This window comes from Protomyctophum parallelum (assembly GCF_964188405.1).
Source record: "Protomyctophum parallelum genome assembly, chromosome: 11".
NCBI classification, from domain to species: Eukaryota; Metazoa; Chordata; class Actinopteri; order Myctophiformes; family Myctophidae; genus Protomyctophum; species Protomyctophum parallelum.
In genome coordinates this window covers 24,563,335-24,585,912 of record NC_139707.1, presented here as the reverse complement: position 1 = coordinate 24,585,912, position 22,578 = coordinate 24,563,335, and positions in this window count along the sequence as shown.

The window sequence follows — 22,578 nt, the reverse complement described above, 5'->3', positions numbered from 1 at the left end:
TTCATGAATATAGAGAATCAATTACTTTTTCATAATCCATCATATTTTCCATAATCAGAGATCTGGGGATGAGTCGGTCTGCAAATTCAATCGGTTGATCTCAAATAACCCTACCTAAAGCAGAGATTTGTCTTATAGGACCTCAAATATTGTACTTTTACGCCAATACAATTATTTGAGGACTTTTTCCATCAATGGCAGAAGCCCATCACTCACTCACTCAGCCCATGTCACATCATTTCCACAATGATATGAAGAGCTTTGAGAATTCTGCCTGACACCGGCCACCAATCTGATGGCAAGCCAGCCAATAGGATCTGTCTATTTTTCAAATGGAGCCATTTCTCTGGCATTGACCTGCCAATGGAGAGATAACGATTTGACAGACGCACCTGTGTGCTCGCACACAGTCACACTCTCGCGGGAAATAAATATTCAAGACATGTATGTGTGTACAGTCATGCCAGCATTCATACATGTAAGAGGGGGACACAAATATATATACTTTCTGAAACAATTTGCATGCAAAATGCTCACACACACAAATTGTCCAATACACACACTTTCAAAGTAATACACACTTGCATGGATTCAGGTACAGAAATAAATAGGCGCACGCACACACACACACACACACACACACACACACACACACACACACACACACACACACACACACACACACACACACACACACACACACACACACACACACACACACACACACACACACACACACACACACACACACACACACACACACACACACAAAATCAATCTTCTGCTGCTGCTGCTTATGGCTGCACATCTATCAATTTCTCCATCTTCCTCTCTCCAGCAAGAGGAAGACAAAGCAGTGACATCAATCTTTGATGAATATTCTGTCCCTCTGTCAAGACAGTCAAACTAAATATACCCAAGCTGGGCCATCTCTCTCTCTCCATCCACGCACGCACGCACGCACGCACGCACGCCCACGCGTAATCACATAATGATATAGTCTCTATCGGGTGGAAACCTCATACTGTATGTCCAAAACTGTGACGTTCCAGGATTCAAATTCAAATAAATATTGTGGCGCGTTTCGAGCTCGCAGATCAGCTACTTTTGATACTTTTGTGTGACGCTGTAGTATGATCTAGTAGTAGGGAGTTAATTTATGAAAAAAACACAAAAGTTTAGAATATGGACTGCAGATAAGAGGTTTCTGAGTGACAAGCGACGACATCCAGTATAAATGCTTACATTCACCTCCTCATTTTATACTAGGTCAATTTATATTATCCTGGTTTATATCTTGGTAAACTATTTTCGCAATATAACGGCGTCATACGATGGTGTATAAATTACACATTTCCGCTCCTAATCTCTTCCCTCTGTCGCCCACTCTTTATCTTGGCCTTCCTGGACACGCGCACACACACACACACACACACACACACACACAATTGGATGTGTTGGAGAGGGTGGTCGTCACACTAGTTTACGTGTTAAAAATACCCTTCCCCTGGTATGTCTTAATGTTCAGCATGTGACCCAGTCCCACTGCTGTGCACATTATGCATACAGTGTGTGTGTGTGTGTGTATGTGGCATAGTTTCACCATGGTTAGAAATCCCCATTAACTCATTAAAACGCATCAGTGTCATTTTATTTTAGATTTTGGCATTACTGTGCATTAATATTGTAACCGCAATGCGGCATATAGTCAGAAATGAGCCCAAAGGTCTGCGTTATGATTAGGGATGGGTATCGTTAGGATTTTTGTGAGTCCGATTCTGGTTCTGCTTATCGATTCCGGTTATTAACGGTTCCCTATTTCGGTTCCAAATGGTATAAAATAACTTAAATAAGGTCAAATGTTTATTTAATAAAAAAGCTCAATGTCAATTTAAGACATATAGTGTAACATCCTCTCCTTTATTCAACAGTTGAGCCATTTGTGGATAATAGTGAGATATGTTTTCCTTATTTTAAATATAATGTATCTATTCATCTATCTTTTTACCCAGGGCAAAAGTGTTGTAGGCTACTTCTCTTACTACTGACAATAACACATAAAAGCATGTCTGAGATCTGAGAGCAGCGCGCGCACACACACGCACACGTATGCGAGCGTTTTCTTTCCTTCTGAATGGACATTTGGGTAGTCAGTCTTCAGTGTCTTCACATGCGCGCACACACACACACACACACACACACACACACACACACACACACACACACACACACACACACACACACACACACACAGAGGAGCCAATGGAGGAACAGATTAGATTAAAACAAGGAACACTTAGTTTGGTCTTCGTTTAAACCTCATTAGGGGGCCTGTGCGTGCGTGTGTGCGTAGTATGTGTCTGTTTGTCTGGCTGTCAAGACTGCCAGACATTCCACAGGAATGATTGGGTGGGAAAGAACCCAGCATCAGGCCATACAGTGACATGCTAACGGTACAATCGCGACACGCAAGCTAGCAATATTGTACAGCTGCTAGTTTGCTGCAGCAGATTAACATGCAGGCTTGCAGTTGCTTTGATTCATTCTTTTTCAAAAAATTCAGAATTCAGAAGAGGAGCCCTCTTTGTCTTATTTTCCCCCCAGGCACCCAGACAAATTAAAGCCCATTTTCTTATCTAAAAAGCTCCTCCAAAATACAGAAGAGATGACACCGGGATCACCCAATTCGCCACTTTCACTTCTAACTCTTGAAGCCCTGGTGATAAATAGCTGCTAAAACCTCGTTTGGATTTCATTTCAAGGCGTCAGGCCCCATTGAAAAACTTTCATTCCCTCTTGACAATGAATAACTAGATCTTTGCGCACAGAGTGCTACAGTAGTATTTTTCAAGGTTAACATCACCCCTATTTTCATAAATACTGAGAAACATACGCGGTTTTCTACGACTGATATTTAACATTTTGGTACAGTGGGGAAACCCCAGCTCTCCATATTAATTCCATTTTTCTCCCTCCGATTTTCACTCCATCCTCGCGTTGTTCTCTCCATCCCTCTCCTCTCCTCGCAAACACAAAGCCCTGGAGCTCTGCGGATGAGGGGCTGTAATATCAGCAGAAACATTTCACATAAAACATATTACACTCTGCCTCACATCACCAACGGCATGGCTTCTCCATGTGGACTCTCTTTCTCTCTCTCTCTCTCGCACACATACACATTTTACTCCGACTATCTCTATTCATCTTTCGCTTGCTTGCTCCTCTCCCTCTCTCTAACCCTCAACAAACAGTCTTTGCAACTCTTTCTTTGAAGACTTTCTCTCACTAAACAATCTCCCGCGTCCCTGCAGAGCCCCACACCACACGCCCTACCACTCTACAAAGACATCACACTTATGCCTCTATACCCTACATCCCAAAACAATAGCAATGCACGAGCAGCGGAAAATACATTAAAAAGAATGCACTGGAATTACAATCCCCAATCTCCAGCAGCCTTCCTCCGTACTGGGACACACACACAGCAAAGGTCTTTGTGTTAACACAAAACCCATTAAGTACTGAGGTCTTGCTGCCATGTATCTTTGCTGTCGTGCAGAAAGGCCTAATCTTTAACTTTTTTCGTTTTTTCGTAAATGAATAGCTTCCACGCGTTTTATTCCATTGTTTTTCCCTGCGTAATACGCTAAACCCACTATTTATATGTTTTATTCCATTGTCTTTCCCTAAGTAACAAGCTAAACCCGCTATTTGTTGTCTCCACCAGGCCGAAGGCATGTGGGGAGAGTATGTTTTGCACTCCGTCCGTCCGTGTGTCCGTCCGTGTGTCCGTCCGTCCGTGTGTCCGTGAGCAGCTAATCTCGGCCACCGTTAACCCGGTCGATGCCACATTTTGCACACACACTCCCTGGATGCCAACGATGAACCTCTGCCCCAAACTTTCCAGAACGGCCTGTTATAGCGCCACCAGGAGGCCGCTTTGTGCAAAACAAGTTTTTGCACAGTACACCTACACATTTTGTCCAAACATCACGCAAATTGGTACACAGTCTCTCTAGAGCCATTCAACGAAACCGGTCTTTCAGATTTCTCACACTCCATCCTGATTGGTTAAGATTGGCTTCCAAAGTTCACAGGAGTGCTCAGTTTCAAACAAAATGCTGCAAATCATGAACACATCGCGTGATTTCCGTGAAATTGTGCACCCACATTCCCACTAGGCCGAGGACGAAATGCCAAATGAACAATTTCAACTCAGACTCAAGGTGGCACTATAACTGGCCGAAAAGTGTTTTTACCTCTAACTGCACGGATCTGTGGATAACTTTGTATGCCAACTCCCTAGAGGCCAAGAAAAAACCTTTGCCTGGAATTTTTCACATCTGCTCTTTATAGCGCCACCAGGAGGCCGACATATGTAAAACACATTTTCTATTATTACTCCTTCAGATTTTATCCAAATTTCACGCAAATCGGTACACATGATCTCCATAGTCATGTGATCAACACGGAGCGCCACCATTTCCCATCTTCCATCCTGATTGGCTAAGATTGGCTTCCAAAGCTCACACGATTTCGAAAAAACGCCACAAATCACAAACACAGTGTGCAATTTTCGTTAAATTATACACGCACATTTTCACTAGGCCGAGGACGACATGCCACAATTTTTTCCTCAAAATCAGCCTCACGGTGGCGCTATAACAGGCCAATTCCTGTTTTTAGCTATAACTGCATCGATCTGTATACAACTTATGTTTGCACACATGGAAAAACATTGTACCTGCATCCCTCCAACACGAACCTCCGGCCCAAATCTTCCTCAACAGCCTGTTATAGCGCCACCATGAGGCCACAACCTGACCTGCCCTGGTGGAGACCTGTGCCGATTGGCACTTTGTCTAGTTTTATATGTTTTATTCGCCGTTTTGTAATGACTTTAATGAAAAACCGACACGTTATGACGTTATGAAAAATCAACTTATCCACTGGCTTGCAAGGGCTTCTGGGAAAATGAGTTCAATGCAAGTGAACGGGGGTTTACACTTGGATATATCCGCCATTACTGTTTGTTGTTCTTCTGCATCACGATGGTGGATAATCTTTCGGCTAGGCAACCATCCATGGGACTATTTTCAGCTGGATTTTCATGGATCAAAGGCGCAAATACTTTGGCGTATGCTCCAAAGGTAATTTAAAAATATCAGCAGTGACCGTGGCATGTTATATTAGGCTATAACGCACGGAATGTGTTAATGCCTTACTTGATCATACTACAGTATAAAAAAAAGTATCACAAATATTATATCTGCAGGCTCGAAACGCGGTTCAAAAGCAAAAAAGAATAAGTGTGTTATATAGAGCACCGAAGTCCTGACGTACTGTAACTCGCTCATCCCTTCAATTCCCCTGGTTCGCGGAAGTAATTTCTCTATGGAGAATAACATGGGGTGATCTTAATATCGTCTACTATAAGCGTTGTGGTCCAAAAATAAACAAGCTGTCTCGGCGTTATTGTCAGGGAGGTGTCTCTGTATCGTTTGCAACAGTCAGTCACTCATATTTATATGATACAGTCTGCTTCTAGCGAAAATGTAACTAATTCAGTAGCAGTAACATCAGCGTTTTCTCTCAGTCAGTTGATTCTTCATATCCATATGAGTGAAGCGGCCGGGATGACATGTTTATTTTTCAAACACAGTTCTTATATGAAGCAATCTAAAAATCCTCCTATGGCGATTTCAATGCAACTAAAAAAATACATGAACCTGGGGACTGACGCCCTCTACTGAAAGTGACGTCAGACTTCGGTGCTCTATGTCAGAGCGTATATACAGTACTGTTGTAGGTGCATCCAGCCAGAGAAGGCTGTGTCAGCGATACAGTACCAAACAACACAAAGTGTCTTGGGAGAGAAGAGTAAACGCAGAGAGAAGCAGTTATGGCATCAGACCATATTAACACCTGACAGTCTAAAGCACATGGCTCCTCCCATTATTCTATTATGCCGAGCTGTCGTTCAGTGTGTTCATTCGGTTTAAAGGTATTAAACTCATTACCTGCAGGGCTCCCCTTCCTGTACTTGGGCCTCTACGTTTTCATGGCCGATCAACATGCTCACAACGAGTCACATTAAGCGGTTAAAGAGGGATGTTCGCTTCAGAATAGGGACGCTGTAGTTCATGTCGGTTAAAGTACCGACCGAATGAATACGCTAACTTACCAGGTCGCCACCTTTTCAGCTTGAAAACCGACACGGTAAAATAAGCACCGTCAACCAGGCTTGCCGACAGGAATTATGGGCAGGGGGACATTTTATATTCAACAAAAAGCATGACAACGGTTAGCTCTATGGAACCGGCAAATATTTTCCACAATGCACAATCCTTACCTTATTCTGCACATCGTGCAATACATTTTCATGACAGCCTGCCTATCTCCTGTTTCTGTAGCGTGAGGCAGCTTAATGTACAAGTACACCCTCTGGACATGATGTAGTACACCCCCTTGACATGACGCTAGTACGTCGCAGGGACTTACCCCCAATCCAACCCTTGATGCTGAGTGTCAAGCAGGGAGGCACTGGGTCCCATTTTTGGTATGACCCAGCCGGGGATCGAAGCCCAGCCTTCCAGTCTCAGGGCAGACACTCTAAGTTGTTGGGAAGGAGGTTACTGCAGCGTAAACCCATAAGTGAATATACTGTATACTGTACATCCCACTGTGGGATTCCCACACCCAACCCAACCCAACGTGGCACCACTAATAATGCTACGTTTTCCATATTTTCTTAATTAGCCCCACGAGTGAGAATGCAGGGCTCTAAGGATAGAACAGTTGATTGGTTCAAAAGATGTTGGTCCCATTGCATGGGTGTACGGAGCAGCGTAGCCTCTAGGGGCCGCTAGTTGGTCTTTTAACATCGTAGTTTAGCATTTCTCTGTTTGTGGTGTTTTATTTCTCCTCTGTGCTTTGTTCTGCTGTGTGTTGTTTGGTTTATTGCATTACATGTCAGACATGGGCTGTGTCGCCAGCAGTTCCCTATAGTAGTCTCTCTCTCTCTCTCTCTCTCTCTGTCTCTCTCTCTCCATTTCTTTGATAGACGGCCTGAGAGAACAGGGTGTTAAAATGTATACAGCATTCATCTCTGCGTTCACGACTATGTGCGTGCACCCACCCACACACGCGCGCGCACGCGCAAACACTCTCTCTCTCTCTCTCTCTCTCTCTCACAAACACAGCTACTTCATACGATTTATGTCCTAATGTAAAAAAAGGGGAGCGTGAGATGGAAGTAAAGTGAAAAAATGCTATAAACAAAGACATAACATGAACAGAGGCATACACACTGGGACAACAATGGGGCGCGTGCGCGCACATGCACACACGCTAGAGTGACCACAGACTGCGGTAGCTATTGATTAGCTCTTGGAGGAACAAGTGCTCCATAATAAAAGCGGTCTGGTATGACTTCACTGTTTAACTGCTTAGTGCTCAATTAAACAGTCACAATACTATATGCAAGTATGATTCCTTAGCATCCAAGTCAAATTAATCATTCATAGAAAAGAATGAAATTAAGCCACTAATTCACCTTCATAACTGTTTTAACTACTCTAGTAGCACTACTCTAGACTACTCGCACTGCAACACGTTGTAAGCTTGTAGATCTGCACACCCAAGCGCAACCAAACATAAAATGTTCCAGTCTAGTTTTTATTTGTTGACAAAATTGTCAATATATTTAGTCTTAGTTTTAGTCCTCATAGTTCTTATTTTGTTTTTGTTTAGTTTTATATCAGTGAAATAAGGTAGTCGGGCAATACATTTTCATAAGAGCCTGCCTGTGAGCCCCATAGGGCAGGAGCCTATGTCCTGTTTCTCTAGCGTGAGGCAGCTTGATGTACAAGTACACCCTCTGGGCATGATGTACAAGTACACCCTCTGGGCATGATGTACAAGTACACCCTCTGGGCATGATGTACAAGTACACCCTCTGGGCATGATGTACAAGTACACCCCCTTGACATGGCACTAGAATGTTGCAGGGACTTACCCCCAATCCAACCATTGATGGCAACCACACTGGTTATCATGAGACTGTCACAATATGGCCATATATTGACCTGGTGAGAGCAGGAGTGGACCTGGTTAGACGTAGGAGGGGCCCGGACAGGTGTCAACCCACAGAGCCTAGTCCTTCCATGTGCCAGAATGGTACCTCCCAGTCCCGGCAGAGTAGTTCAGGAGGAACGGATTGTGTGGCCCTGGTTTTTCCCTAATGGGACTTATCGAGGGTAGCTACTGGGACGTAAGTCGGGACTTGATCACTCCCGGCTGGGTCACCTGAGTGAGGGGTATGATGTTGCGAGACCCGAAACCCCGATGACCTTGGGATACATCACTGAGGATACGTCCCAGGTGCATCCATTTATGTATGTGTTTTGTTATATGACCTTCCTGTTTTTAATTGACCAAGGCCATAGCGTGTCTTAAGTGTAGAGGGTTTGATATCGTCTTGATCATCATATATAGAGACGGCCATATATGGAGCTTGTCACGAGGCGTGATGGACTGACAAGCATATATGGAGGCCTGAGTGATGGGGCGACGGATGGGTTTTGCAGGTTTTCATAGTATAATATACATAATAGTAATGCTTCTCTCATGCTCGCACACACGCTGGCATGCACGCACGCACGCGCACGCACGCACGCACGCACACACACACACACACACACACACACACACACACACACACACACACACACACACACACACACACACACACACACACACACACACACACACACACACACACACACACACACACACACACACACACACACACACACACACACACACACACACACACACACACACACACACACACACACACACACAAGCAGAGCTCAATCTCCTACTATCACTCTGTCATGCCAATAATAATTCTATGAATGTTTAAAATCTAAATGGGCAGCGTAGCTGTTAATAACACTGCCATTAATAATTAAGAAGGCTCTCTTATTAATAACATGGTGAGACAGACACTCAGATATATGACGCTGCCCACAGCCGCCATGGGGCTGTGTCTTCATCCTTACCAACATTAATATTCACTAAACCTAACTGGGAAACTTTAATTTCTCCCCCCAAAAAATCACCTTAAAAAGGAATGAATAATATATACATGTTATAATATATAATAATATCATAAATATCATAAATTAATTAATTAATAAATGTGACTACATAACCCATTAAACACAGGTTTTATTCCATTGTCTTTCCCTGCGTAATACGCTAAACCCGTAGTTTTATGTGTTTAAGTCGCCGTTTAATTATTAGTGAAAATCTGGCTTTGTCGCGGACATCGTGACGAGGGAGACGCGTTATGATGACGTAGCCGGAAATCGGCCTATCCACTGGCTTGCAAGGGCTTCTGGGAAAATGAGTTCAATGCAAGTGAACAGGGTTTCACCATGAGATCCCTCCGCTATTACCGTTTGTTGTTCTTCCACGGTGGATTCTTTTTCGGATAGGCAACAAGTCATGGGACTATTTTCAGGGGGATTTTCATGGATCAAAGGTGTAAATCCTTCGCCGTACGCTCCAAAGTCCAAAGGTAATTATAAAACACCGGCAGTGACCGTATCTTGTTATATTAGACTATAACGCACGGAATGAGTTAAAGCAGGGGTTCCACAACCTGTGGATTGCCAAATTATTTCACCAGATTTATTTTGTGAATGTGTAATTTTTATTATTATAATTTTATATATTTATTTATTTTTGCAACTGAATGTCTAGAAAATGGAAATTAAGAGTTTACATAGGCCAATGTACAGTACATGCATGAACTTTCCTTAATAATTATATCTGGTTTCAGTATTTATTTATGATGTATTTTCTCTTTTATTAAAGGGCCACTTGCCTGGGGTTTTTGCGAGACATGGCCAAAGGTTAAGAAGTGTACGAATATAATTTAATCTCTGTCTTTATATCGGTTGTTGATATGCATGCTTTAAGTCTGTGGTCGTCTGTGAGTCGATTTATCACGTACAGTACTGTTGATGAAACGTTAGTGTGAAATGTATGACTTCAGGCCAGGTTTGGATAACATGTACGGTGTTGGTCTTTAATGACATGGTCAATAATTAAAAGCCCACGCTGAACATATCATGTTATCCATTACAGACCCCAGCGCTGCATGCTTTCCAAAGCAGGACAGAGTGATTTGTCAAATCCATTAGAAACAACATTAATGTTTGATCACACTCTAACACGACTGACTCTGTGCGTGAGAGAAAGATTGATAGCTATATAGATACATTAGTTATTAGTATTAGTTCATATGAACAAAGCCATGGTCTGTTAAGCCATTAACACCTGAGGCTGATTCTACAAATGCCATTGCCAAGGACCATAAACAATGTATTTAGGACCCCTAAACAATGTATTTAGTTAGGACCCCTAAACAATGTATTAGGACCCCTAAACAATGTATTAGGACCCCTAAACAATGTATTTAGGACCACTAAACAATGTATTTAGGACCCCTAAACAATGTATTTAGCCGCGCATCTGACCCCCATCCGAAAATGTTTTGTGCCAGGGACTCTCAGAGGAGAAGATATGTATTTTCACATGATGTACCAGCTCGGGGCGCTGCGCCAAGTTACTTGTAAATCTGTGAGAACCACTGTTCTCAATCATAAGAGTTTTCAGAAAAATGATGTTCCTATATATACAGTATATAGAGCATAGCAGTGGGCGTGGTTTATTGGAGATTGCATGGGGGATTTACACAAATATTTATATAAATTATTTTAGTCTAAGAATAAGTCTAGAATCAAGCCAACCTGGTGAATCATGATCATAACACCTTTGATTCTGTGAAGAAAGAAAATTTTAAACCATTACACAACATTAAATCTCTATGGGAAAAATTAATAGCCGATCTTTCATTGGGTCCAGAAGCTCAAATCTAAAATGACACAGATGCTTTCCCGGTTGTATTGGGTTAATAGAACGTGAGTCTGAGGGTGTACACATGTAACCAAATGGACCTGTATTTGGTTACACATGTACTCAGTTAGACACAACGCATGAACGCATACGTTAACACTGAGGATTTTACTGTGTATTCATATCTTTGCATACTGTGTGTGTGTGTGTGTGTGTGTGTGTGTGTGTGTGTGTGTGTGTGTGTGTGTGTGTGTGTGTGTGTGTGTGTGTGTGTGTGTGCGTGCGTGCGTGTGAGAGAGAGAGAGAGAGAGAGAGAGAGAAAGCGTTGCCCTTGGTTCTACAGTAAATCACTACAGACTGAGACTGGGAGCACCACAACCACATGGGCCATGGCCAGGGGCTGAATTAGGGGTGGGGGGTGCGGGGGTCCAGAGAGAGACAGAAAGGAAAAATAAATGAAAGTATATGGTGCGGTCATTTGTCAATGCCACCTCCATGGCATGAACACTGGTTGCATTCTCCTTTCATTCTCTTGCGTCCGCTTGTTTAAACAACGCTTTCGCGGTGAATTTCATGTTCCATCCTCATCATCAAGCTCTTTCAGTTTCACTTTCCTGCATACCATCATTTCTGAGTGGTGCAACCACTCCCTTACGGAGCTATGTGTGTGGCTGGCTGGCTGCCTGGGTATGAGCACTATGTGTGTGGCTGGCTGGGTCTGAGCACGAAAACAGCATGGTTGTTTTTCACCACCTGTGCGCAACCTAACACAAACACAAACACAAACACAAACACACACGCACATATTAACTGTATATATGATGATTTCGGGTGTGCCAGTACAGTACAGTGACAGTACAGTGTAGAGGGTACAGTAGAGGGTCCCCCACGCGGTAAAGCTGTAATTTCTCAACCGTTTCGGACACGGGGCGGTACAGTGATAGAGCTCTATCACTGTATCTGATAACTGAGCTACGGAATTCACAGAAGAGAAGGCAGTGTATAACAATGGAAAATTATGGATACACACATGTAATGTAAATCTTGTGCGTGTGTGTGTGTGTGTGTGTGTGTGTGTGTGTGTGCTCGTGCGCACGCACGCACGCACGCACGTAAGACAGAAGCTGAACAAAAGATCCGGACAGTATAAGAGCTCTCTCTCTCTTCTTTTCATCTGAAATAGCTTATTGACATCTCGTCGGGCAGCGAGATGTAAAGTTCATTCAATATGAGCGGAAATTAAATTCCACTGTACTTCACAGCAGCACAGAGACACATGCATGGACCACCAGCAGCCATACCAATACCACTAGCCCATTAAGACCCTTTTACTAAATGTCTTCTTTTTCATGTCAAGGACAGAAGTATCTTTATTTGGCTGCCGACCCCCAACTGAAAATATTTTGTTCCAGGGACCCCCCATAAGCAAAGATTAGAGCAAATCACTGTGAAAGAATATTATATATAATATTATATTCAAAGATTTGCATCACATTTTCACAATTTTGAGTGCCGCGCTACAAGCTTGTATAGATCTGCTATTTTTCAACAGCTAAAGCTTAAAATAATGGTTAAAAAAGCTATGAGGTGACACAGATGTGTCCTCAGGTCTGAATGGGCTATGCAAGAGTGAACGCAGCGCTTTGTGCGTGCGTGCGAGCATGCGTGCGTGTGTGCGTGAGTGTCTGTCTTGTCCACCCTGCTCGTGAATGGAAGGAAGCAGAGAGTTCAAGACGGCAGCCATCGATAGCCTACGCTGTTGAACGTCGACCGGAGCTCGATCGGTCAATGCGAGAGCAAAGTAGCAACGTCCTTTGATTTCCACACAGTCATGATGATAGCCATTTGGAGAATCAATAAAGCTGAAAAGACAAACTGCAATTGGCTCAAAAAGACTTCAGAGATGTCCGTAGTTATAGGCGGCTAATTCACCCGTTTCAAGGAAAGTGGCGGGGGGGGGGGGGGGGGGCAAAGTCATCGTAGTAATTATGGACAATCGATGGGAAACAAACAATGACTGGTTTAAGTGGCTTCAGGGATGCCGACATTATGTAAAGCTAGTTCGTCCTTCTCAATGCCTAAGCTAACGATCAGTGCCCTCATAATTAAATTAGCTCGATTAAGGCGGGGGAGTTTAAACTTTCCACCTCAGGACACAAACCCAATAAATGTAACCTTGACCTGGAAACAAAGCGTATTAAAACCATCCAGCATTCATGGTCAGGCTGGGGAATGGACGGGAACAGAGGCCGGGGTGCTGCTGACTCACAGAGACTGCAGACACTACAACTCTATAGCAGGAAAGGCACAGAAAACATGTAGTGAATAGGCAGTTGCAGTTTTCTTCTAATTCAACCCAACATATGCAGGCCATTTCCACCAGGGGTGAACCGGTTACATTCTTAGTCCATGAGCCAGAGCCCCAAATTGTAAACGTTAATTACGAATTGAGTGTGCAAAACCATAACTATATTAAATTGTTTATAGGATCAATATAAGTAAATGACTAGAAATGCACTCTCTCGAGATGCCAACTTGCGCCTTGCACACAAGTAGGCCATGTATGGCCTACTTGGTACATGCCATGAGGTGCGCTCACCACTGCTGGCACGACTGCTGCTCTGAGTCCTAGAGCTCTCTGCTGCTCTCTGGGTACGACTGCTGCTCTGAGTCCCTATAGAGCAGTCTGGGTACGACTGCTGCTCTGAGTCCCTATAGAGCAGTCCGGGTACGACTGCTGCTCTGAGTCCTAGAGCTCTCTGCTGCTGTCTGGGTACGACTGCTGCTCTGAGTCCCTATAGAGCAGTCTGGGTACGACTGCTGCTCTGAGTCCTAGAGCTCTCTGCTGCTGTCTGGGTACGACTGCTGCTCTGAGTCCCTATAGAGCAGTCTGGGTACGACTGCTGCTCTGAGTCCCTATAGAGCAGTCTGGGTATGACTGCTGCTCTGAGTCCCTATAGAGCAGTCTGGGTATGACTGCTGCTCTGAGTCCCTATAGAGCAGTCTGGGTACGACTGCTGCTCTGAGTCCCTATAGAGCAGTCTGGGTATGACTGCTGCTCTGAGTCCCTATAGAGCAGTCTGGGTACGACTGCTGCTCTGAGTCCCTATAGAGAAGTCTGGGTACGACTGCTGCTCTGAGTCCTAGAGCTCTGTGCTGTCTGTCTGGGTAGGACACCGACATCGTCCAGTATAGGTGCATTTCTCCCACATTCTTTTTCAGTTTCATGCTTCTTTCCATTGCATGTCCCCTATTGCGCCGCTTGACTATTCACACTTCTGTCAGACAAGCAGCACAATCTTTGAGTTTTCACACCGAGGTATTAATGTCTGTTTCCTTATCATATTCTCTCCATTTCACCCAGGCATTACTCTCTTGGTGTCCACAACATAATTCAGCGCTAAGCCTGATTTATACTTCATCATACAGTAATGTCGCACAGGGAAAATAGCCGATCTACAAGCTTGCAATGCGACTGCAACGCACTGTAAGCTTGTAGAGCGGCTATTTTCGCCGTACGATACCATTGTACGACGGAGTATCAGGCATTAATTGTCTCCCCTCCATCTCCCACCCCTCATTGGCCTTTTGACCGTGTTCCCATCTGTATCTCTGGTGCATCTCACTGGCCTTTTGACCGTGTCTCACTCGCTTTACTTTTCACTCTCTCCATCTCTCTCTCATCCTCCTAATCTCCCCATGCTCCCCCTGCTCTCTAATTAGCTGACATGTCCACTAATTAAGTTGGACAACAAAAGATCACTGATGCCGGCAGGTGGGGCGCCGAGAGGAGAGGCATGGCAGCAGAGCGAGAAGAGAGAGAGAGTGGGAGAGAGAGAGTGGGTTGTAGCCGGTGTGTGTGGTAGAGAGAGAGAGAGAGAGAGAGAGAGAGAGAGAGAGAGAGAGAGAGTGGGTTGTAGCCAGTGTGTGTGTGGTAGAGAGAGAAAGAGAGAGAGAGAGAGAGAGAGAGAGAGGGGGTTGTAGCCGGTGTGTGTGTGGTAGAGAGAGAGAGAGAGAGAGAGAGAGAGAGAGAGAGAGAGAGAGAGAGAGAGAGAGTGGGTTGTAGCCGGTGTGTGTGGTAGAATTGGAGCCCCCGTGTGTGGATGTGTGTAACTGTTGTCAAGTAGCTCCCTTCTCCTCTCCACGCTAACAGGAAGTGACACGTGTTTTGAAAGTACTGCCGACAGGAAATGACAACATTGGTTAAGCCATGTCATTAATGTGGAGCGAGTAATTAGAGTTCTATCGACTCCTGTCTCATAATATACAGAATTCACACGAGCTGTCCAAATGTGTGTGTGTGTGCGCGCGCGTATGTGCCTATGAGAGAGAAAAAGAGCAAATTAATTTGCATACCATCATTTAGACAATTATATTAAATGTGAGTTTCTGTATGTATGCGCGTGTATGACTGGGTGTTTGTGTGCGTGTGTCTTGCATAGCATCATTTACACAAGCTCTCTGTGCAGTTGCGTGCGCGCACGTGTGTGTGTGTGCGCGCGTGTGCATGTGCGCGCGTGCGTGCATGTATGTTTGTGCCGACGCGTGCGCGCGTGTGTATGTCTGTGCTTCCACGCGTGCATGAGCTACAGGTGGTAAACTGGCCTGGCGTAAAAATCATTTAGGCAGGCTGTCTGGGCTCAACGCGCAGACTTCCACGGCCACCGTGACACGGCTATTTCACTAATGCTTCTGCCAGCTGCAACGCCCGAGGATGTCATCATCTCTCTCTCTCTCTCCCTCTTTGTTCTTCTCTCGGCCCGTGCATGAAAGCTAAGGAGGAGAGTGCAGTCGCAGTGCGCCAGGGTTTCTGCCCGCTGTTCCCTGCTCCTTTCTCCTTCTTCCTTGCTCACGATGCGTTTTTACAGCCTGGCATTTTCCGGACGTGCGTTATTTGTCTATGGGACCCAACAACTACTACTACGGCGAAGAGGCGATAGTCAAAAAGCGGGTAGAGAAACGTGAAAATATTGTATCTTTTGGACAACATCGTCCGCCGATAGCCAACCAAATTTATGTGTAGCTGCCCACCACACAAAACCATACCGCCAAAATGTGGTTCTTAGTTCCACATGTAATGTTTCTGGACCACAGCAGCGTCATTTACGGTATACTCATTTTACATGCGCTTCAAAGTGAGGACACGGTAATGACAGCGGGAACGCTACGAGCCCAGCGTCTGTTAAAACGTAGGGTCAGAATCAAAAGTTGTCATTAAATGTACCCTCACGCGTGACACGTCACACCATGAATGTTGCTGTGCGTATTGTCTGCTTTGTTTTTGAGCCTTGACCACACGTCCCCCTGTTTTTCTCAACTGTGATGCTTCGCTTTTTGCACACAATAGTGGGTGTTTTGTCATTTGTCTTCGCAGGGGTGGGCAACTTTGATGATGGAAAGGGCCACTATATTCCCACACTCACTCCAGAGGACCACATACTGTATGCACAGTTGCGCACACACAGTCGGGCAGAAACCTCAACGAAAAGAAAAAAAGTAGCAAAGATAGCCGATCTGCAAGCTGGAAACACGCCACACATCCTTTTTTATCCTGATTTTTTTTTATTGGAATCCTGAAAAGTAAAATTTGTATTGAATTTCAAATGCGTTTATAGTTTAGTTTAGTTTTATAGTTTAAAACACGGAGCCCGCCGGAAACGGCGAACACAGAGGGTTAAATTAGTACCCTAGCCCGCCAAACACGAGACTCTCGTGTTCCAGGGTTTACATTCTTTAATCCATGTTTGGATCCGATTGTATCGTTAGCCACCGATCGCTAACACAACAACACCAAGTAGGACAGTGGCCATTTTGAAAATGTGTGCGCATCCACTTCCATTCTAAGCCCTGCATTCAAAGCCCTGTATCTCAGAAACGACATTTAGGAGCAGTTTCTGGCCCAGACAAGCGTTATCAACGGCCTGTAGCAGGCGCTGTGATACTCGCGGTCGGGTTTTTCCACCACCGACCGAGAGAACAACAACCGGTCTAGACACTACACACAGCAGTTTGTCACTGTAACATGTGATTACGGCTCTTCAAAGTAGGTGTTATGCGCGATAAAACCCTGGCAGTGCGCTATTAATTAATGACGGCGGATTAAGTGTTAACAAATTAAACGGGTTTGCACGTTTGGAATTCTAAGAGCTGAAATCAATAATATATCAGTATTCTGATATTAATTAAAACACATTGACTGCCACGATTGTTTCAGTCTCTGTCCATTCATGTGCCATGGGTATTTTAAAGTGAGGTGCCGTATTCAAGAGACAACAATTACCCCAGGCATTAACTGGAAGTTAGCTCACGGATAAGCAATCCTTTTTTTTTATATATATAATTTTTATCCCACGATTTTGTAACCCATTTTTCACCCCTGTGTCAATTATCTAATGTGATCCTGGGCTCTACACACCCTCCGCCAACCTAGTCCCCATATATGGGGGACATGGGGAGAGCAACGGACTTGAACTCATGCTTACGGATAAGCAATCCTATCACGGGAGGATCGTGGACCACCCGAGGCATGATATATTTTTTTTTACCGCGAACAAGTACACGACCGTCGTAAATAAAGCTCGTTTTGATTAGAATCTGAATTTGGGATTAGAATCCGAGATAAAAGGGTGTTAAGATTTCGGCTATTGTTCAAGACAACGAGGGGGGAACCTTTTTACTGACAGACCAACCATTTCCGGGTTATCTCCTAGACATGGGCCACATGGTCTACAGTACCCTCCCTACCCTGGAAAAAAGGAGGTAAGCCACGCTGTAATTCAATTCAAAGGGGGGTGCATACATTGGTTAGACATACCAACAGTCCGACAGGCATAAATTCGACAACACCGTCAACATGCGCGGCCAGTTATAACTAACCCGTGACAGGTTAAATCTCTCCGTGGCTTCTGACATGCATGGCAGGTTACAACGAACCTGTGGCAGGTTAAAACTAACCTGCGGCTTAGTTTGAGGTTAGGTTTAGGGTTGGGTTTTGGGTATAGGGTGTCGGACTCATGACTGTTAGTACGTTGGACCAAACACATACACCATTTAATGTTCAAACTGTTCTGCGTTCCCCAACGCAATACTGTATACAAGTGTCAGGACACAAACATTACTGAAGTAGTCACAAAGTGGTTAGAGAGGGCTCCACAGGTTAAGGTTCGGGAGTTGTCTACAGTAATGCCTGCAACCCCTAGACAATGTATTAGATGTCACAGTGACACACAAACATTTTCTCTAACGTTATCATTTGAAAACACATCAATCGCCTTCTGTTTGCGAAATGATGAAGAAAGTCCTGAGGCACACATGAACAAAGAAACAAACCACCGTGCCAACTGGGATTTACGACCAGCATAAAACACATGCAGCTATTCATACCTGTTGCTTAGCTACAAGATGCTACTCTGAACTTGGCGTGTGTGTGGCGCGCGTGCGTGTGTGGCGCACATGTGTGTGGCGCACGTGCGCTTTCACTCCGTGCATGCTCTCATAAGTGCCGGCGGATGTGCTTTGCATGGTCTTTATTTTCTCCCTGAATGAGAACTTCTCGTACAAATACGAGAGACTCGGAAATCGAGGGGGGAGATGCAGAGAGAGAGAACCACGAGTGGTACTTGAGTGCTGTTCATTATTAGCCAGGGCTGAGTCGCACGCTGAGAGTCTCTGGGAAAACACACAGGTCCTTTCTGCTCCGCGCAGCATCCTCAACCCCTCCCCCTCAGCTCCTCACCTCACCCATAGTGCTTTTACTCTCCTCTCCATCGCTCTCCATCCCACTCCACCTTTCTTTGTTCATGTCTTCACCTCTTCAAGCCCTATACTCCCCTCTTGGCTCGGCCTTGTTTGTTCGCGTTTCAGTTTTTCTCCGTCTATACATGGCCGTCTTTCGCTCCAGCTCTCCCTCCTCTAGCCCCAGCGCCTCGTCTCTTCTCTCCCCATTCTTTCCCAGCTTTGTTCATCTCAGTTCAGCCTGGGTTCAGCCATTATTGCCATCTCCATGCCTGTTCTTTCATTCTTTACCTCCGGTCTCTTTCAATTATATTGATTTTTTTGGGTAGATAGACAGGAAATGGGGAGAGAGAGAAGGGGAGTGACACGCAGCGAAGCTCGTCGGGATGGGGATTTTAACCTGCGTCACGCTGTCAGGATGCATTGCAGCGTGGGTGCCCAGAGACCAGCTGTCCGGGCCTTTTTTCTACTTTTTTTTCAGCAATTATGATTCTTAATTTGTAACCTTTTTTCTCCCCAATTTAAGCCAATTAATTGAGTGTGTTAATTAAGTGTTGTGCCTGCTGTTGTATCTTACTGGCTGAACTGCAAGTGGACGTAGAGACTCCGTCACTCTCCTTTCACCTAACACTATAGATACTGTATGGACGTAGAGACTCTGTCACTCTCCTCCCAACACTATAGATACTGTATGGACGTAGAGACTCTGTCACTCTCCTCCCAACACTATAGGTACTGTATGGACGTAGAGACTCTGTCACTCTCCTCCCAACACTATAGATACTGTATGGACGTAGAGACTCTGTCACTCTCCTCCCAACACTATAGATACTGTATGGATGTAGAGACTCTGTCACTCTCCTCCCACCCTACACTATAGATACTGTATGGACGTAGAGACTCTGTCACTCTCCTCCCACCCTACACTATAGATACTGTATGGACGTAGAGACTCTGTCACTCTCCTCCCACCCTACACTATAGATACTGTATGGACGTAGAGACTCTGTCACTCTCCTCCCAACACTATAGGTACTGTATGGACGTAGAGACTCTGTCACTCTCCTCCCAACACTATAGGTACTGCATGGACGTAGAGACTCTGTCACTCTCCTCCCAACACTATAGGTACTGTATGGACGTAGAGACTCTGTCACTCTCCTCCCAACACTATAGGTACTGCATGGACGTAGAGACTCTGTCACTCTCCTCCCAACACTATAGATACTGCATGGACGTAGAGACTCCATCACTCTCCTCCCAACACTATAGGTACTGCATGGACGTAGAGACTATGTCACTCTCCTCCCAACACTATAGGTACTGCATGGACGTAGAGACTCTGTCACTCTCCTCCCAACACTATAGGTACTGCATGGACGTAGAGACTGTCACTCTCCTCCCAACACTATAGGTACTGCATGGACGTAGAGACTGTCACTCTCCTCCCAACACTATAGGTACTGCATGGACGTAGAGACTCTGTCACTCTCCTCCCAACACTAAAGGTACTGCATGGACGTAGAAACTCCATCACTCTCCTCCCACCCAACACTATAGGTACTGCATGGACGTAGAGACTCCATCACTCTCCTCCCACCCAACACTAGGTAGGTATAGGAGTACAACATGTCAACCTGCCCACACGGCTATCTGGCGATGCTCAATTTTTTTTTTACGTTTTCCAAAATTTTCAGAAATCGTCGATCTACAAGCTCACGTGTTTGAAGATGTTATGGTAATTTTGGAGGGATAGACATCAGAGTCAAAAATCTCTATTTGAAAATGTCTCTATCCTCGAAGCCTCTAAGGTGATCTGTCAACCATACTGAATGCATGGATACATTTGACTTGGGCCTATTTTATTTTGAAAAAACACTCATAGTACACGATATTACCACGATATGTTTTCATGCGTTTTTTATGGTTATGTTTCAAGTTACTTAACAAATGAGTAACAGACAATTTAGACCAAAATAAATATTTTGGCGAACGAAACCGCTGTTCTACAGAAATATAAATGAATATCCCCACCACTAAGGTTGAGCCCATCGTCTGACTAAGAATCGGCGATTGACGATGTATTCGTGTCATAAAAGTAAAGTGAGAACAGCTCACTGCAGGTCGCAAAAAAGCCAGATCTACAAGCTCTCAAAGCGCCGCGTCCTGCCTGTTTTTGCAGCTCTGTTCGCTACGCGCTGAGAGCTTGTAGATCCGTCTGTTTTTGCAGCACAACTGCGCAGCCAGGGTAACAAAATAGGTTTAGATGAAGTGAAGTTGGAACGGACAAGCAGCTGCAAGCTAAGCTAACATCACAACCACTGGCTGGTGACAGTGTTATTTGTCGCAGGCAGCAAGATGTAGCCTGCCTGCCCTAGTAACTTCTCTTGGAGAAGTCTTGCCTCCCCTCTCCTGGCTCTCAAGGCGCCGCGTCCTGCCTGTTTCTGCAGCACCGTTCGCTACGCGTTGAGAGCTTGTAGATCTGTCTATTTTTGCAGCGCTGGTGTCGGGGTTCATTCACGTTAAAAAAATATAACTTGGATTACAGGCGGAGATGAAGTTCAGTGGGTTGAATCAGTAGCTACACGCTAAACTAAGCTAGCTTAGCGCTTAGCTTAGCGCTTAGCTACACGCTAAACTAAGCGCTAAGCTAAGCGCTAAGCTAGCTTAGTTTAGCGTGTAGCTACTGATTCAACCCACTGAACTAACACTACCCCCCCCCCCCCCCCCCCCCCCCCCGACTTCATTCTGTTGTGACTGTATATTATTAAACTGCATGGGTCTGGACTCCGGAGCGTAAACAACATTTACAAAATTTTACAGTACAGTAACAGTAGCCTTCCTCGGCTCGGTCCCTCGGCTCACACTGTGAGTCAGTGTCACTGAGAGCAACTGAGCATCACGGCTGCGGGGACTACTTTCCTGGCCCAAATTGATTCACATTCACACTTTACAGGTAAAAAATCGTCCCGAAAAATCGCTTAATAAAAATATTCGGCGATTGGATTTGTATATTCGCGATTGACGATGTATTTGTATCTTCACCCAACCCTACCCACCACCACACATAGCACACCCCCCGCCTCCCCCCCACACCACTCATACGAACCCCCCACCAGTCCACCACTCATACCACCCCCACGCCCCTAACCCTAATTACCTGCTACGAGAGACTCTGATGGAGAGCACAGCACTTAGGGAGACCAGGTTGGCACCCACTAAAAGCTCCCTACACAGTATGTGGTGTGTGTGTGTGTGTGTGTGTGTGCACGCGCATGTGTGCGTGCGAGAGAGAGAGAAGAAAGTGTGTAAGGAGAGAGTGAATAGTACATGCATTTGTGTCTGTATCACAGCCTGCACGTTTCTGTGTGTGTGCGACGTGTGTGCATGCGTGAGTGCTTGTGTGAGTGCATGTATGCGTGCGTGATTAATTAACAGGCAAAGAGGAGAAAAAACACCACCTCTCTCCAGTGACCAACCAAGCAGTGCTAAAAGCTCTCTCTCTCTCTCTCTCTCTCTGTATCTCTGTCTGTATCTCTCTCTCCCTCTCTCTCTCTCTCTCTCTACCCCCACCCCTCTCTTTACGTGACAGGACCACCCGAGGGGGAAGACAAAAGTATACCGGCATAATGAGGGAAGAATAAAGTAAACCTGACAGACAAAGACACACACACAGACATTTGAGCGTGTGCGTGTCTATGTGGTTTGTGTGGTCTGTACATTCTGTCGTTTTAGGCCCGTCAACATTGTTCAGTGGAACGAGTTTAGACGGAAACATAATGAATGACCAAAGAAACCAATGAAGTGACGCTCCTGTTCAACGATGATGTATTGCCCAAAAGTATGCCAAAGAAGTGTGGAGGGAGTTGGGTTGTTCCACAAGGTCATTCTTCCTCTGAACCATCTAGTGAGCGG